Source organism: Gavialis gangeticus, unplaced genomic scaffold, assembly GCF_001723915.1.
Source record: "Gavialis gangeticus isolate Ggan-Ray unplaced genomic scaffold, GavGan_comp1, whole genome shotgun sequence".
Lineage (NCBI taxonomy): Eukaryota > Metazoa > Chordata > Crocodylia > Gavialidae > Gavialis > Gavialis gangeticus.
Window position 1 is genome coordinate 140226506 of NW_017729025.1, and position 6796 is coordinate 140233301.

A 6796-nucleotide genomic window follows, 5' to 3' on the forward strand; every position below is an offset into this window, starting at 1 on the left:
CAATATCTCACCACAGTATGCTAAATAGTCTTCTAGACAACACCCTAGCTCTTAAGATTTAAGGCTACAACATCTTGGCTCCCAGTTAAACTAATATCCTGTGCCATGCCCACCTCTCTGTAACATATAAATTGCTTGTCTGTCTAAGCAGTTTTATAGCTTTATGCACTATCATGTAGCTCCGTAATTATGGAGTTGTATTCAGAGAGCAGTTCAGAATAAATCCTACTATATCAAATTTCATTTGACCTTAATAAACGTATCAAAGAACAGAAACATGCAAAAGCAGAAAATTCTTCACCTTATATCAGCACTTGTATTCCACATATGGAATTGTGTCTGTTAAATTCACGTTTTAATTTCCTGGTTTCTTTATTTATGCTATCCACATATCAGAGATACTGGATAGGATCATATGTAGTTTTTTGCCTACCTCCCCTCCACCAAATTACGGAAGGGTTGACAACAGGATTTTTCTGATTAGTAGCAAAGTAAACATCTAACAGTTTATATATCAAAACTAGGAAGTGTAGAAAGGAATTATTTTTCCAGAAGGAAAGAATTTTTGCCCTCTTATCCTACCGTAAATGGGTGGCATTAAATACTATTAAAAAGTTAAACTACACTTCAAGTGATTTCTTTTCATTTTAATTCCTAAAAACTTTTTTTGGCCAAATCCCATATGTTGACCTATGACATTGTTTAAATAGCGCCAAATTTTCTTGTCATATCCCTGTTCCTTTCACAGCCACTGATGCAGTGCAGAAATGCTACTGTGTATGTCTATGAGGGTTAATTTACCAACAACTCTTCTCTGGGGAAAGCCCTAAGATGTAGGTTAATAAAGGTCAAGCAAAAAATAAACACTTTACAGTATTTTTCTGAATCCATTTCTCAAGAAAATCAACTTATAATAAAAAGGTCTTTGTGCAATTACTGCCATAGCGCTGGGGCGTGAAAAAAACTAGCTTTGGGAAGCTATTTCTTTCATTTTAGCTGAGGTAAGCCTAGTTGTGAATGTTAGCGTATGAGCTCAACTTGGTTAAATTGGAGTTGATCCCCATGTGCCCAATACCAGCCTTAACTTCTGATATAATGGCACTAAGTTTTATTGTACATTACTTGAATGTAAGTGTGCAACAAGTATAAACAATGTCAGTGTCTGACAGGGAACAACTGGAAGGATTTGAATTCTCTGTGTTTCACAATCATTTGCAGTATCCTTAAGGTAGATTCTAATCCAACTGATTCCTCCTGGTCATCAACACCAGGTAGTCCTTCCAGGGGACTGGCACAGGGAGAGTGTTACTATATGTTCAGATTAAAGCAGGACAGAAACCAACTATAGAGCTGTTACACAGCTAACTTTATAGCTGGTTGGCTCTTCCTATAGTTGGACAGTCATTATCATCTTGCAATAATTACTTTGCACATGTGGCTGGCCTAAATCTATTGCATGATTAACCAGTTAATTGCATAATCTATGTAACATAGTAGGGGTTTAAGGTACCCAAACTCTCTCTTCCACTTGAGGGTCTCAAGGTGCCAGGACAGGCACAAAAGAAATGGGGAAGGTAGGTAGGGAACCAATGCACATATCGATTCAGTGCAGCCACAAAGCAGACTCCATCAGTAGGGCTCTGAAGGAACACCGGGAGGGCATTTAAGCTCCTCTTCCTTGATGGAAATTTCCAAAGAAAGAAAATAACATATTCATTGTTAACAGGAGCAGATCCAAAGGGAGTTCAGCAGCATGGTCGTACCCACCCTTTCGGTGAGCTCAGAAGAGCTCTCAGCACCAGGTCTGGCTGGAGCCACTGTCTTTACAGGGCTCTGAAGTCTAAGGGAGTGAGTGCTGGCACCACTACTTGGCCCCTCCTTTCCTCTTCCTCCAAATTTAGTGGGCAGGGGGAGAGTCAAGCAGGCCAAACAGCAGCAGCACTCACCCCCTAGGCTCCAGAGCATAGCAGGGGGTCCAGTCAGACCCTGTCCCAGTTAGCTGGTGAGCTCAGAGCTCATGGCTCATGCAGAACTCCCTCAGGAGCCTGTTCTGGCCAGGCAGTGATTGCAGACCTCACTGTACATGCAAGAATAATGAAAGGGGCATGTAACCTGTCTTAGCCCATTTGTGGACCCTGGTAGTTTCTGACAGTTCCCTATCAGTGATATCCAAAGGCTGAGAATCATATCTCATATGTTTTATTAACAAATCAGTCAGTGACTTGCTGACAAGCTATTTAAGACTTTTTCTAAGGTAGCCAATACAATAGGTTCTTGGGTGCTTCAATCTTTGGTTGCCCAGCTCAGAACAACCTGTTACCTTATGCTGAATAACCCAAAACAGAGGCACCAAAGTTCAAAATATTGGCCCTAACTTGCCCATGCCTCAGCACCATCAGTACCTATCTCACAAGAGTTATGTGCAGCCTAACTAATAAGAAAGATATTCTCCCCTAGTGACTTCACCAGGAGTTCACCTAATGCTAATTTTCAAACACATATCTGATTCCAAATGCCTGAAAATGATTTTTGGAAATCTCATGTTTCACTAAACAGTTAAAAAATATTATCTTTGTATGCTCAGGCTATCCATTGCAATCATTATTTAAAATACATGCCCAAATATTGGGCAATATCTTCAGCTAGCATAAATCAGAATAGCTCCATGACTTCAGTGTGGTTTACATAGTCACATAGACTTTGAAATGTTTGCTTAATTGCCAGAAAACAAAAAATTTTAATACATATCAAATACTGTTTTTGAGAAAAATCTAGGGCTTTCCTACATTCATGAATTAGGCTTTTGCTTGTTGTTGAGACAGAACTAAACTCCTTAACTTTCTTGGACCTAAATCTAAAGCAATGATTCTATTCATTGTTGATTTTGCCAAGAATTATTTTACAAATAAATGTCTTTATTCTCAGCATAAGACCAAATGAATAGCACAGATGAACAGAGATATAGTGGACATACTGTTATAACTAATCCATGAGTTGTTAAAGAAGTAAAATGATTGCCAAAAAGTATGGTATTGACTCTTCATGCCTCACAACTTGATGTGTGTGTGAGTGGGTACATGTGTGCATGCATGCATGCATCTGTGTGTGCGTGCTGGGGGAGAGGGTTGAATGGTGAACTTCATAAAATCGGCTTCTTGCCCAGAAATTTTAATTGCTAGGATGTTCCTCAGGTCTTTCTGAAAACCAAGACAGCAGCAGATGTATGAAGAACACTTAGACTCTGTCTCTTCCCATTCGTAAAAATAGCGTATTGTTGGATCGACACTTTCCCTTTTGTCTCCTCTGCGCTAAGTTGTTGATGATGCCATTTTTTGCCATCTGCCCCAGAGCTTCATTAAAGATACATGAATGGACTAACTGGCCTGATATCTTGTGAGGAACAGGTGCTATTGTTTGTCCCCAAAGACTTGCACTAAAGATCTGACTCAGAATACTTGAGAAAGAGCATCTGCAGCAGTCAGTCAGAGTAGCTTGGCAGAGACCTTGCTATGTGCTAATATGCAAACAGAGTGACACTCAGGGGGACTCGTTTTCTCTTTCATGAAGATTATTTAACTTTTTTGTTACAGGCAATACATGTTTGTATTTGAACAATTGTATCTGTTTAATCCCTTTAACTGAGTGATACCAGTCCTGGATGAGTACCTCAATACTTTCTTTATGGTATTTTGATCAAAAGAAATCAAAATCTGACATTCTTCATTTTAAAGACTAGCCTTAAATAAGATATTTTTAATCACATGATAATAAGTAAAAGGAAACTGCCTATAAAGGCTGTGTTCTTGGTTTGAAAGATTTTGAAGTATGTACAGAATATAATAAAAATAGTACAATTTATCAAATAGAAGCAGCTACAAAAGATTGAGGAAATCTTAGCAGGTATTGTCTAATATCTGTCTAAAGTCTGACAATATTTGGGAATAAGTGATAAAATTGGTAGCATAAGGTGTAAGTCAGAAAATAACTCTGGAGGAAAGCAACCTCCAGAGTAATTTGGTTCTCCCTTGAATAGTAAGTGCTGGGTGCTGTCTTGATAAGAAGGAGGGGCAGGTAGAGTTACACCTTACAGACTAACTAAATCAGACTTGCATAAACTTTCAAGAGTCTAAGCTCACTTCATCAAATACTGTTTTGCATTTTTCCACTGACAGATTGGGATACCAACCTCATAGGAACCTGGCTGCTACAATCCTAGATGCTTTGTACTGTACAAAGAAAGAGGAATGCACAGATTATAAAAGGAATATGGCCATCAATAATGATTCAAACGAAAATTCTCTGCTTCTTTGGGACTAGGAACCCTACATATACTACATATATAGTAAAAGTAAAGACTAAGTTGTAAGGTGATTCATGCTCCATGAAAAAAAATGCATCAGCAGGTACATATTATACTTAATTTTGTTCAATTTGTTGGCCAAGAACTGGACTAGAAACAGTATTTTGAAGACTTTTGATGTCATCTACCTGTTAGATGATGAAAAATGGTAAAGAATAATGTTCCTATGAGTTCCCCTTTATCTCTACTATCAGCAGGAAGGGTATTTGTCTTCTAAATTAAAATGGCCCTTAATTCAAACAGCACTATAGTCACCAAAAAAAAAAAAAAAAGAGAAGAAAATTCATAGAAATCTATGGCCTCATTTTAAAAAGTCCTTGTTTCTCCTCATTTATCTGGATTTGAAGTTGCTATAGTGCATAAGATCCCCTACTGCTGTGAGGCCTCCCAAGCTATAAAGTGAAATAAAAAGATTAGCATAACCAGGTATATCAACCTTAAAGTAACAAACCTTCTACACAACATTCTCCATTTACAAATGTCTCCCTGCTAGGTATACTTCTTTAGTCTTCATGCTTTCCTATACAACCATGCTTGACTAGATCCTCCACCCATAATCTTGCTTCAGGCATGGAGAAGGGCAGAGACATCTCATGCTGATTGCCTTCCCTTCCCAATTTTGAGAAAGCCTTTCTCTGAAGGGAGAGATTCCCCAAATTTGGAGATAAATCTGATAGTTCCTGATTCTTAGTTTCCCCAAGGCTGATGAGGAAACCAAAAAAAATAATAATAATACTGAGTCTCTTTATTATGTGCTGGCTTCTTCCTTTTCACAGTGAAGCCTCCTTTTGGGAGTAGTGTGGAGATACAGACTGGGAAAAGGATCTTCCCCAAAGATCAGAGGGTAATGGGGCAGAAGAGGCAGAACTGAAAAGGATAAGGAATTCATACACCTCTATTTGATTGCAGAAACCTTTTATATAAGGGACAGCTGACTTCAACTAACTTCTACTGCCATCCTACCCTGGCAGTAGAATTTCTAACTCCTCAAGTTCAAATTTGCTGAGTTTCCTTCTCTTTGCATGGTTTATTTCAGCAGAGGGGAAAATGAAGTGCCATGGAGGGGGGGAAAGAAGGAAGCTAGTAATAATCTTTGTTATATTTCCTTTATTGGTATTCAATTTCCTTTGCTTTTTTATGATAGGCATAAGTTTTAAAGGACACTCCCCTGGTCCAAATGTTAGTCTAAGGGTGCATCTACACATCACGGTGCTTCAATACTTCCTTTTGGACCCTATTGGAAGTATTAAAGCATGGCGCAGTACGGGCAGCACACGGTTAGATTTTGCTGCTACATTGCCGCAGCGGCGCTCTGTAACTGGGGAGCATGCTGCTATGGCGATGTAGCTGGCGATAACGTGTAGACCCATGTGATCACTATGTCACCATACCACGCCATATGGCAACATAGCACATCATTACACCACCATAGGGCAACACGTAGACAAGCCCTAATTGGCTAAAATAACCCAGCATAAATCATTTTGACCATTTTTTCTTATGCCTATAATGATTGAGCCAACACTTCAGCTGGTGCAAATCGCTGGATCTCTACTGAATTCAGTGGAGTTGCACCAGTGTATGACAGCTATGAATCTGGTCTCTGGAATTTACTGCAACATAATGCTTGTCTGCAATATAGGATTTGTAGTATTTCCTGTACTGGGAACGGGAAATAGAGAAAATATTGCAATGTTTTTTGCTACTGTGGAAGGTAAACATCAAGATGGTGCTCTCTGTGCACAGTATTAATGATGAAAATCTCATACAAAACTGAATAATAAATACAAAGTCAGGCTGGAACAAAATTTTTAAAGTATCAGCCTGACCCTCTACCAAATGAATACTGTTTTGAGCTACCCTAATAATTAAAAAGTGTCCTTCCCTTAAAATAAATATATAGTGCCGGTGATTAATTTGTTAAAATGTCCATAAGTAGTTTGTGAGTGCTTTGCTCTGTTCAAGCAGTCATTACACTTTCAGCCTTTTTAATAGGATGCGTGTTCAAAATTCTCTCCATTTTTATCTATGTAGTTCAATACCCCAGTACATTTCCCCAGGTATTGGTAGTATACTAAGGAAAAAAATATGCATTTTCATAATTTCCAAAATACGTGTTTATATGACTGAACATAATGGCTCCATCTATCAGGCTAACAGAATGCATTTTTAAAACCCTCTTTAGATTTATTCCTATGAAAGGTCTTATTAGCACTAAAGGAGCTGTTAGTACCAATCGTGTAAGTAATACATGTTTTTAAATTTGCTGTGTACTGTATATATTTATCTAATCTGCATTTGTAAAAATCTGTATATTATAGAAGGAGTCATTATTTTTTTGCTGCCATTTCAATTCTCATTTATTTCCAGGACTGGTATTTTTCTCATATTATATATATATATGAGATATATATGTATATGGGGGGGGGGGGGAAT

The 6796-nt window shown here is 38.2% G+C and overlaps 1 protein-coding gene across 6 annotated transcripts in view; it reads right to left on the reverse strand.

Moving 5' to 3' along the window:
* The window catches only part of SOX6 (SRY-box 6), a 489331-nt gene that overhangs the window by 187453 nt on the left and 295082 nt on the right, over positions 1 to 6796 (reverse strand). The window lies entirely within an intron of this gene.